The sequence below is a fragment of the Moschus berezovskii genome, chromosome 3, assembly GCF_049115385.1.
Source record: "Moschus berezovskii isolate FMDL1 chromosome 3, NW_MosBer_1.0, whole genome shotgun sequence".
Classification (NCBI taxonomy): domain Eukaryota; kingdom Metazoa; phylum Chordata; class Mammalia; order Artiodactyla; family Moschidae; genus Moschus; species Moschus berezovskii.
This window is the reverse complement of record NC_142462.1, coordinates 87,005,993-87,018,108: the sequence shown is the minus strand read 5'-3', so window position 1 is coordinate 87,018,108 and position 12,116 is coordinate 87,005,993. Positions and strand designations below refer to the sequence as shown.

Genomic DNA, 12,116 nt, shown 5'->3' with positions numbered 1-12,116 from the left:
GTTTCCGACTCTGTGCGACCCCACAGACGGCAGCCCACCAGGCTCCCCTGCCCCTGGGATTCTCCAGGCAAGACCTGATGCTAAAAGCCCACACATTGGAAAAGATTTTGATACCAGGAAAGATGGAGGGCAGGAGGAGACGGGGGTGATGAGAGGAGGATGAGATGGTTGAATGGCAACATCGACACAATGGACATGAGTTTGAGCAAAGTCCAGGAGATAGTGAAGGACAGGGAAGACTGGCATGCTGCTGTTCATGGGATTGCAAAGAGTTGGACATGACTCAGCGACTGAACAACAACAGCAATGCCATTCACAATTTGCCATTCACAATGGGCAAAGGGACCAAGAGGAGAACGAGTTCTGAAGAGGGTCCTTTAGGTTCCATTCCCTTCAAGGCCATCCCCCTCTGGAAGCCATCAGTGAAGACAGGATTCTCTATACCACCAAGAAAACAAAGTATCTCTCATAATCCCTCCACCATGATAGTATCTTGTGGTACTCAATTCCATCATAAAAATCATTTTAACTGTTTCTGAAAGACGGAAAGGGATGCCCCATGGACATCCTACTGTCACAGACTCGACTTTTGGTCTGAGCACTATCTCTGATGTCGAATACTACAAACATAACCCCAATCACACCTTGATTTCTGAGGTCCCAGTAAAACTTCCACAAGATCCACATTATTTAAAAATAAATCAACAAATATTTCATATTCAGATGGGAATCTGCATGTCTAAGAGTAAGTTTCCAGAACCTTTTTTGGGGAGTAGAGGAACTGGAGGAACCATTCAAAGCAAATAATCTTTTTTTTAATCTTACCACTGATTCCTCTGACAATTTCAAGGGGTTTGGAAAAACTAGAGCAGAATCGCAAGACTGGAGAATCAGATTATTCAGTGACTCTCCAACGTTAAATCTTTCAGGATCAGATCCCTGGCACAAAGCCAGGTGAACAAAAGGTGTAAACTGACTCACTAAAATCCCACCCTTCAATAGCTGCCAAGGAAGAATATTGTTTTAAAATGGTATGGTTATTATTTGGGCTGTGAACAAACACCTCCCCATTAACAGTCCCTCAGAATATTATTCTGCAAAACCATGGTGTTACCAAGGAATTTCGTGAAATCTATTGGGGTTTCTTTTTTTGTTGTTGCTAAAAATAATAATATCATTGTCTCCAATAAACTGTTGGTTGTTACAAAGGGAAAAACCAAGAATGCCTTCTGGTTTACACACTAGATAAAAGCATGAAAACACTGTGGCAAAATTAGCATAACTAGTTAAGTGTTACTGATTTGAAAATACTGTATAGTAGCAATTTAAAAAAAAAAACAAAAACTGGTTTACTCGTTTAAACTTTCATTTTGAATAAAATTTCAATTAACACAAACAACTTGAGCTGGCCTATTAAAACAACCAAAGAGCAGAGGTGAATAAACTCGCCAGTAAACACTGTCTACATGGATTTTTCCAGAGGTACTGTGTTCTGGCTACATGAGGCTGCCTTTGTTTCTTTCAATAAATCAGAGAAGGGAAAAAGGTGGGGAGGGGAAAGTGACAATCACAATTAATCCACACCAGGCTGCCATATGTCACTTTTTGTCCTTTGCTGGTTCATCGATTATTCATGAATTCACTACCTGAAAAGTGCTATATTTATCTTCACAGTCACAAAGCTGTCAATTCAGTTCCAAGTATGCCTGCCTTTGTTTTCAATGAAATGCACAGTCTGGGTGAAGGTCTTTTGTACATGACACTGCCCTAGGCCATAAAACAAGTATTAAAAAATTGACATAATATAGGTGAAATTTCAATGTTGATACTGGCCTGAGCCTTATTATTATTTTGTAATGACTGTTTTATCAAAAGAAACATGAAGTAGTCTTGGCTTTTAAAGCCTTGGGCCTCTAAGGATTTCCAGAGAGGCCTTAAACCCCACTCCCTCCTCCATTTTGCTATCAATGGTCTTACTGTTCCCATTTCTTTTCTTCTTTTATACCTGCTTGTTTCTGGTATAGCAGAGGTATAGTATCCTCTGCTATTAAATTACCTGCTCAAAGCTACCTAAATTCCAACCACTGCTTTCCTGGGCTGCATTACATCATTCTAGTTCAGAATCTGCCTCAAAGTTTCCTTTTCCCACATACAGTCACTGCCTTGAAGAATTCCACAGGTCACTTAAACTTCAACTTGTTTGGCAGCACCATGGATGGAGGAGCCTGGTGGGCTACAGTCCATGGGGTCGCTAAGAGTTGGACACGACTGAGCGACTTCACTTTCACTTTTCACTTTCATGCATTGGAGAAGGAAATGGCAACCCACTCCAGTATTCTTGCCCGGAGAATCCCAGGGATGAAGGAGCCTGCTGGGCTGCTGTCTACGGGGTCGCACAGAGTCTGACACGACTGACGCAACTTAGCAGCAGCAGCAGAGAAGACATACTTTTAGAAAAGCAAAGAGACACTCAGCTTTCAACACTAACTACCAGGCACAAAGACAGAGAAAACAAGCTTGCCTGAAGACATTTTAAATGTTTCCCTGGTGGCTTCAAGCTTAAAACTACCACCACAAATCCATCACCTTTGCCCTGGAGAAGAAAGGTCAGAGGGAGAAAATAGTTTCAATATATCATGAATTCTTCCATGTTTTATTTCAATTAATCTTTTGAGGATCCCCAAACCTAAAAGTCTCTAATTCAAGAATGTGATTAAGACCTGTAACTCCATTAATAGGAAAATGAGGCAGAGGGAGACTTAATATTTTAGAACTCCATTATCATGTAAGACTAAGTCATCAAATTCCTACCATGATTAACACATGAGATCAATGTTCATGTCTAAGAAAGCAAAAGGAAAAAAAGATTCAAATTAAAAACAAGCTTTAGTCTTTTCATGTTTTAAAAAATAATTTAACTGCTGAGATTTATTCATGTCAGTGCTTAATTGTTTTATAGGATTATCTACCTTTAGAAGCTCCTAACCTATTTGCTCTTTACCAAATGCATCACTAGTTGTTCAGTCATCCAGGATTCAAACCTGGGCCTCCTCTGTCACCTGGCTTTCATTAGTCAGGATTAAGTTCAACCACATACAACAAGAGCAAAAACAGACAACAGATAAAGCCAATGGCTTACACAAGATAAAAGGTAATTGTATTCTCATGAAAAAAAGAAGCCCAGATGCAGCTGGGCCAGTGTGTTCAGGTTCACAGTGCCAGGCTTTTTCCTTCTTGATGCTGTGTCATTCTCAACACATGTCCCCACCTTCAAGGTCCAGGGTGGCTGCTTGGGCGCCTGCTATCACATGCCTGTAACAGCCAGCAGGAAAGAGTGGAAGCAGGGTTCAGTCCTTCTAATAACACTTTCTAGAAGTTGCACACAGCACTTCTTTCATCTAACTAAACTGAATTTAGTGATATGGTCACATCTAGCTACAAAAAGAACTTGATTTTCCATCTTTTCGTTGGGCAACAACAGTATGTCCAACTGAAAATCTGGGTTTTATTTTACAAAGAAAATGTTTTCCAGGATGAGCACATTCAGTCTTCAGGATACTTCTTACTGCACACATCCAGTCCTCTCAGCTCATCATCACTATTTAGCTAAGTCAATCCTATCAGCATGGTTGTAATTCGCTTCATCATCATCTCTGCCTGAACGATAACATCCTGACTGAGTTCCTTGAGCCAAATGGAAATGAGGGAAAAACAGAGACACTGGCTGCAATCTGGTGTCTGTGAGTTTGTGGATAGTCTTGCTGAGGTTTAGCAGTCAGAGATGAAGAGATGAGGGTCCAGAGAAGGAAATCTGTCCATATGTCAGAAAACACTTCTCAGTGGAAAAAATCAAAAAAATATCAACATAGAAAAAATATTAACAACATTCTATACTAAACTGAACTGATACTCAACACAAATATTTTTCACAAATGAAAGCAAAATAAATACTTTTGAAGATAAATAAAAGCTGACAGAATTCACTGAAAACAGACATGAACTATGAGAAATTTTTTACCTGAAACATTTGAAATATAATATACTGATGAAAGCAATCAAAGATAACAGATGGAAACACGTATCATGTTCTTGGATTGGAAGAGTCAATATTGTGAAAATGACCATACTACCCAAAGCATTTTACAGATTCAGTGCAATCTCTATCAAACTACTAATGACATTTTCCACAGAATTAGAACAAAAAACTTTACAATTTGTATGGAAACACAAAAGACCCTCAAGAGCCAAAGCAATCTTGAGAAAGAAAAACAGAGCTGGAGGAATCAGGCTCCCAGACTTCAGGCTGTACTACAAAGCTACAGGAATCAAGACAGTATGGTACTGGCAAAAAAACAGAAATATAGATCAATGAAATAGGATAGAAAGCCTACAGATAAACCCACATATCTATGGTCACCTAATCTTTGACAAAAGAGACAAGAATATACAATGGAGAAAAGACAGTCTCTTCAATAAGTGGAGTTAGGAATATAGGAGAGCTACATGTAAAAAGAATGAAATTAGAACACTCCCTAAAACCATACACACTCCAGTATTCATGCCTGGAGAATTCCATGGACAGAGGAGCCTGGTGGGCTACAGTCCATGGGGTCGCAAAGACTCAGACATGACTAAGTGACTAACACTTAAACCTGCCATCTCCTGGATTAGGAGGCAAATTCTTTTCCACTGAGCCACCAGGGAAGCCCAAAAGAAACCATAAATAAGACAAAACGACAACCCTCAGAATGCAAGAAAATATTTGCAAATAAGGCAACTGACAAGGAATTAATCTCCAAAATATACAAACAAGTCATATAGATCAATATCAAAAAAACAAACAACCCAATCAAAAAAATGGGCAGAAGACTAAACTGACATTTTCCCAAAGAAGACTTATGTACAGCAAACATGCACATGAAATGATGCTCAACATCACTGTTGAAAGTGAAAGTCGCTCAGTCACGTCCGACTCTTTGTGACACCATGGACTATACAGTTCATGGAATTCTCCAGGCCAGAATACTGCAGTGGGTAGCCTTTCCCTTCTCCAGGGGATCTTACCAACCCCAGGATAGAACCCAGGTCTCCTGCATTGCAGGCAGATTCTTTACCAGCTGAGCCACCAGGGAAGCCCAAGAATGCTGGAGTGGGTAGCCTATCCCTTCTCCAGTGGATCTTTCTGACTCAAGAATTGAACCAGGGTCTCCTGCACTGCAGGCAGATTCTTCACCAGCTGAGTTACAAGGGAAGCCCAACATCACTATTAGAGAAACGCAAATGAAAACTACAATGAGGTATCACTTCACACAGGTCAGAATGGTCATCATCAAAAATTTCATAAATAAATGTTGGAGAGGGTGTGGAGAAAATGGAACTCTCCTACACTGTTGGTGGGAATGCAAACTGGTACAACCACTATGGAGAACAGTATGGAGGTTCCTCAGAAAACTAAACACAGAACTACCATAAGACCCAGCAATCCCACTCCTGAGCATACTCCTGGAGAAAAATATAACCAAAAAAGATACATGATGTACCCCCACCCCCAGTGTTCACTGAAGCACTATTTACAATAGCCAGGACATGGAAGTAACCTAAATGTCCATCAACAGAAGAATGGATAAAGAAAATGTAGTACATTTATACAGTGGAATATTACTCAGCCACAAAAAGGAACGAAATGGTGCCATCAGACGTGGATGGACCTAGAAACAGTCATATAGAATGAAGTAAGTCAGAAAGAGAAAAACAAATATTGTATATTAATGCATATATGTAGAATCTAGAAAAACGGCACAGGTGAACTTATTTGCAAAGCAGAGAGACACACAGAACAAATGTATGAGTACCAAGAGGGGAAGGGGGTGCTGGTAAGGACTGGGATATATACACTGCTAATGAAATAACTAATAAGAACGAACTATATATAGCACAGGGAACTCTACTCAAAGCTCCGTGGTGACCTAAATGGGAAGGAAATCCAAGGAAGATAGGATATACGAATACATGTGACTGATTCAGTTTGCTGTACAGCAGAAACTAATGACATTATAAAGCAACTATACTTCAGCAAAAATATATTTGACATATAACATCGTGGAAATTTAAGGTGTACAATTTATATTGTAATACAATTGTCTTTGTAGCAATAATCACCTTTATCACATTATATAACTATTTTATTTTTAGTGGTTGGAATAACTGAGTTTGTTTCTTAGCAAGTTTGACAACTGTAATACAATATTATATATAGTCTCTGTACTATGCATTAATCCTCTACAACTTATTTAACTACTTGGTAGCAAGTCTATCCTCTTAAACATCTTTCCTATCCATCCACCTATGGTCCTCTGGTAACCAAAACTTTACTCTGTTTCTATGAGTTTGGTTTTTTCAGATTCTTCACATAAGTGATATATAGTATTTGTCTTTCTCTGACTTATCTCATGAGAAATATTAAAGTTCTTCCAGCAGAACAAAAATATCAAATGGAAATATGTAACTACAAAAAAGCCATAGAGGCCTACAATGTAAAACACATGGCTAAATGTTAAGGACATTTTTCTCTCAATTTTAATCTTTTTAAAGGTTAATTGAAATGACATCAGCAAGAGGGCAGAAGAGGAGTTTTCTACTGCCATTTCCCCAAAGACCAAGTGACCAGGACAATCACCTACCGAGAAGAGGGCTTTTGTAGAACTCCAGAGTCCAGCAGAGTAGCTCCAGTACACTATGGGAGCAAAACAAAACAGGAATTAGATGTAGAAGTAAAAGGACCACATTACCCGTTCCCCCAAGGTGGTATAGCTTAGGATCTCTCTCCAGCAATTCCTCCTATCACAGAATGCTTGAGTGCATGTGAGTGAGAACTCAGCTTCCCCAGCCGGACAGTATACTGCCAAAAGGACCCACTTCTTTCCTGCCCCATCTAGGGTTACTGAGGTAAATGTACAACTGAGGGGCAGGGAGGGGCTGCCAGAGCCGGAGATGTGTCAAAGTAACATGGATCCTACTAACCATTTCGAGAACATCATCAAGTCCACACCTGAGCTGCTGGGGAGCCCTCACCTTCAATAACCTCAACGATCTGTGCACCTCACTCACACACACTTCCCACCCAGTGGCAGGCTCCCCCCTGCTCCACACTTTCATGAGGGATGTGTTCAACACTCTGTATGCAAGTAAGATTGTGTATAAGAAGATGTAAATACAATGGAATAATATTAAAATAAAAAAGAAAAGAATATTAAAAGAAAAAAAATCACAAGGAAATTCTATCATTTGCAACAACCTGGATGAAACTGGAAGACATTATGCTAAGTGAGATAACTCAGAGAAATAAAAAGAAATACCGCACAATCTCACTAATATGGAGAATCTTAAAAGAAAGTTGAACTCATAGAAACAGAGTAGTAGGGTGGTTGCCAGGGACTGGGGAAATGGAGAGAGGTTAGTTAAAGGGTACAAACTTTAAGTTATTAGATGAAAAAGTCCTGAGAATCTATGTATCACATGACTACAGCAAAAATAGCACAATGAAAGTACAGAATGGTGGTTATATTCTGTATTATATAACTGAAATTTGTTAAGAGAGTAGATATTAAAGATTGTCTCACACATACACAATCACTAAGGTAATGGTTAACTTGATTCTGGAAATACTTTCACAATCTATACCAATATCAAATCATCATTTTGCACACTTTAAATATAGTTTTGCCAATTATACCTCAAAAGCTGGAAAAAATTAACTGACTCTTTAAAGAAAGTTTAATAATTAAGTATGTGGTTTATAACAGGTAGAAGTAAAATGTGATAAAAATAACATAAGATGAGGACGTAGAATGGAAGTATATTGTGTAAGATTCTTGTGTGAAATGGTATATTACTTAAAGATAAATTAATAGCTAGATATATAACTCTAACTACTAAAAAATAAAACAAAAGGTACAGCTAATAAGCCAATAATGGGGATAAAATGGAATCCCAAAAAAATACTGTTAATCCAAAAGAAACCAGGAAAACATGAAGAAAGAGGAATAAAGAGGAGACACATAGAAAACAGAAAACAAGATGGGAAATTTCAAATTGATCATGTTGATAATAAATGCAAACTGTCTAAACATTATGCTTAAATGGCAGAGATCATCATAATGGAAAAAAGAAAAAAAGCAACACTCAATAACATACCACCTGCAGAATTAGTTGATCAATAACACTCACCAAAGTCTCTAAGGCGTACAAAAATATGAAATATCTTCCTCCTTATACCTGGGAAATTACTGGATGGAGAAGGAAGGAGGGCCCAGAAGACACTAAGAAATCTTCACAGTGAGTCAATAAATTTTGCATCAATAAAAAATTTCCCTGCCAGGCAATGAACAAGACCACTCAGGTATCACCTAAATCAAATCCCTTATGATTATACAGTGGAGGTGACAAATAGATTCTATTCAGACAATTAGATCTGATAGAGTGCCTGAAGAACTGGGGACAAGGGTTCGTGACACTATGCAAGAGGCAGTGATCAAGACCATCCCCAAGAAAAAGTAATGCAAAAAGACAAAATGCCTGTCTGAGGAGGCCTTACAAATACATGAGAAAAGAAGACAAGCGAAAGACAAATGGGAAAAGTAAAGATATAGCCATCTGAATGCAGAGTTCCAAAGGAATAGAAACGAGAGATAAGAAAGTCCTCCTCAGTGATCAATGCAAAGAAATAGAGGAAAACAATAGAATGGGAAAGACTAGAGATCACTTCAAGAAAATTAGAGATACCAAGGGAACATTTCATGCAAAGATGGGCACAATAAAGGCCAGAAATGGTACGGACCTAACAGAAGCAAAAGATATTAAGAAGAGGTGGCAAGAATACACAGAAGAACTATACAAAAAATGATCTTAATGACCCAGATAACCACGATGGTGTGATCACTCACCTAGAACCAGACATCCCAGAATACGAAGTCAAGTGTGCCTCAGGAAGCATCACTACAAACAAAGCTAGTGATGGTGATGTAATTCCAGTTGAGCTATTTCAAATCTAAAAGATGATGCTGTGAAAGTGCTGCACTCAATATGCCACCAAATGTGGAAAACTCAGCAGTGGCCACAGGACTGGAAAAGGTCAGTTTTCATTCCAATCCCAAAGAAGGTCAATGCCAAAGAATGTTCAAACTACTGCACAATTGCACTCATCTCACATGCTAGTAAAGTACTGCTCAAAATTTACCAAGCCAGGCTTCAACATTACACGAACTGTGAATTTCCAGATGTTCAAGCTGGATTTAGAAAAGTCAGAGGAACCAGAGACCAAATTCTCAACATCTGCTGGATCACTGAAAAACCAAGAGAGTTCCAGAAAAACATCTACTACTATTTTATTGACTACGCTAAAACCTTTAATTGTGTGGATGACAACAAACTGGAAAATTCTTCAAGAGATGGGAATAACAGACCACCTTATCTGCCTCCTGAGAAATCTGTGTGCGGGTCAAGAAGCAACAGTTTAAAAAGGACAAGGAACAATGGACTGGTTCCAAACTGGAAATGACTATGTCAAGTCTGTATGTTGTCACACGGCTTATTTAACTTCTATGCAGTCAGTCAGTCAGTCCAGTCGTTCAGTCGTGTCCGTCTCTTTGGGACCCCATGGACTGCAGCATGCCAGGCCTCCCTGTCGATCACCAACTACCAGAGCTTGCTCAAATTCATGTCCATCTAGTTGGTAATGCCATGCAACCATATCATCCCCTGTCGTCTCCTTCTCCCCCTGCCTTCAACCTTTCTCAGCATCAGGGTCTTTTCCAGTGAGTTAGTTCTTCTCATCAGGTGGCCAAAGTATTGGAGTTTCAGCTTCAGCATCAGTCCTTCCAATTAATATTCAGGACTGACTTCCTTTAGGATGAACTGGTTGGATCTCCGTGCAGTCCAGGGAACTCTCAAGAGTCTTCTCCAACACTACAGTTCAAAAGTATCAAATCTTCGGTGCTCAGCTTTCCTTATAGTCCAACTCTGACATTCATACAAGACTACGGGGAAAGCCATAGCTTTGACTAAACAGACTTTTGGAAGCAAAGTAATGTCTCTGCTTTTTAATATGCTGTCTAGGTTGGTCATAACTTTACCAAGGAGTAAGCATCTTTTAATTTCATGGCTGCAGTCACCATCTGCAGTGATTTTGGACCCCCCAAAAAGAAAGTCTGTCATTGTTTCCACAGTTTCCCCATCTATTTGCCATGAAGTGATGGGATCACATGCCCTGATCTTAGTTTTCTGAATGCTGAGTTTTAGGCCAACTTTTTTACTGTCCTCTTTCACTTTCATCAAGAGGCTGTTTAGTTCTTCTTCCCTTTCTGCCATAAGGGTGCTGTCATCTGCATATCTGAGGCTATTGATATTTCTCCCAGCAATCTTGATTCCAGCTTGTGCTTCCTCCAGCCCAGCATTTTTCATGATGTACTCTGCATATAAGTTAAATAAGCAAGGTGACAATATACAGCCTTGACGTACTCCTTTTCCTATTTGGAACCAGTCTATTTTTCCACGTCCAGTTCTAACTGTTGCTTCCTGACCTGCATACAGGTTTCTCAAGAGGCAGGTCAGATGGTCTGGTATTCCCATCTCTTTCAGAATTTTCCACAGTTTGTGGTGACCCACACAGTCAAAGGTTTTGGCATAGTCAATAAAGCAGAAATAGATGTTTTTCTGAAATTCTCTTGATTTCTCAATGATCCAGCAGATGTTGGGAATTTGATCTCTGGTTCCTCTGCCTTTTCTAAATACAATTTGAACATCTGGAAATTTGCAGTTCACATACTGTTGACGCCTGGCTTGGAGAATTTTGAGCATTACTTTACTAGCGTGTGAGATGAGTGCAACTGTGCAGTAGTTTGAGCAATCTTTGGCATTGACTTTCTTTGGAGTTGGAATGAAAACTGACCTTTTCCAGTCCTGTGGCCACTGCTGAGTTCTTCAAATGTGCTGGCATATTGAGTGCAGCACTTTCACAGCACCATCTTTTAGATTTGAAATAGCTCAACTGAAATTCCATCACCTCCACTAACTTGGTTCACAGTGATGCTTCCTAAGGCCCACTTGACTTCACATTCCAGGATGTCCAGCTCTAGATGAGTGATCATACCATCATGATTATCTGGGTTGTGAAGATCTTTTTTGTATAGTTCTTCTGTGTATTCTCGCCACCTCTTCTTAATATATTCTGCTTCTGTAGGTCCGTACCACTTCTGTCCTTTATTGTGCCCATCTTTGCATGAAATATTCCCTTGGTATATCTAATTTTCTTGAAGAGATCTCTAGTCTTTCCCATTCTATTGTTTTCCTCTATTTCTTTGCACTGATCACTGAGGAAGGCTCTCTTATCTCTCCTTGCTATTTTTTGGAACTCTGCATTGAAATGGGTATATCTTTCCTTTTCTCCGTTGCTTTTAGCTTCTCTTCTTTTCACAGCTATTTGTAAAGCCTCCTCAGACTGCCATTTTTCTTTTTTGCATTTCTTTTCCTTGGTCCCTGTCTCCAGTGCAATGTCACGAACCTCCATCCATAGTTCTTCAGGCACTCTGTCTATCAGATCTAATCCCTTGAATCTATTTGTCACTTCCACTGTATAATCATAAGGGATTTGATTTAGATCATACCTGAATGGTCTAGTGGTTTTCCCTACTTTCTTCAATTTAAGTCTGAATTTAGCAATAAGGAGATCATGATCTGAGACACAGTCAGCTCCCGGTCTCATTTTTGCTGACTGTATAGAGCTTCTCCATCTTTGGCTGCAAAGAATACAATCAATCTGATTTCAGGATTGACCATCTGGTGATGTCCATGTGTAGAGTCCTCTCTTGTGTTGGCTGGAGCAGCAGGTGCACAGCACTGGAGCGGCTGTGAGGAGAAACCCCATGTCCAAGGGCAGAGAAGCCCCAGCAAGAGGGTAGGAGGGGCAAACTCGCGTTTAGAATCAAACCCCATTTCCGCCAGAGACGCTCAGAGGGCTCAAACAAACCTTATGCACACCAGTAGCTAGGGACCCCACAGAGACTGAGACAGAACTGTGTTTGAGTATCTCCTGTGGAGGTACAGGTCAGCAGTGGACTGTC

The 12,116-nt window shown here is 39.7% G+C and overlaps 1 protein-coding gene across 4 annotated transcripts in view; it reads right to left on the bottom strand.

Annotated features, from left to right (window-relative positions):
• COA1 (cytochrome c oxidase assembly factor 1) overlaps positions 1-12,116 on the bottom strand; it is a 93,909-nt gene that overhangs the window by 38,789 nt on the left and 43,004 nt on the right. For all 4 annotated transcript variants that reach the window (XM_055421136.2, XM_055421135.2, XM_055421131.2 and 1 more), the window contains exon 2: positions 6,681-6,733. The gene's annotated coding sequence lies outside the window, so the exon portion shown is untranslated. The remainder of the gene's footprint in view (positions 1-6,680; positions 6,734-12,116) is intronic.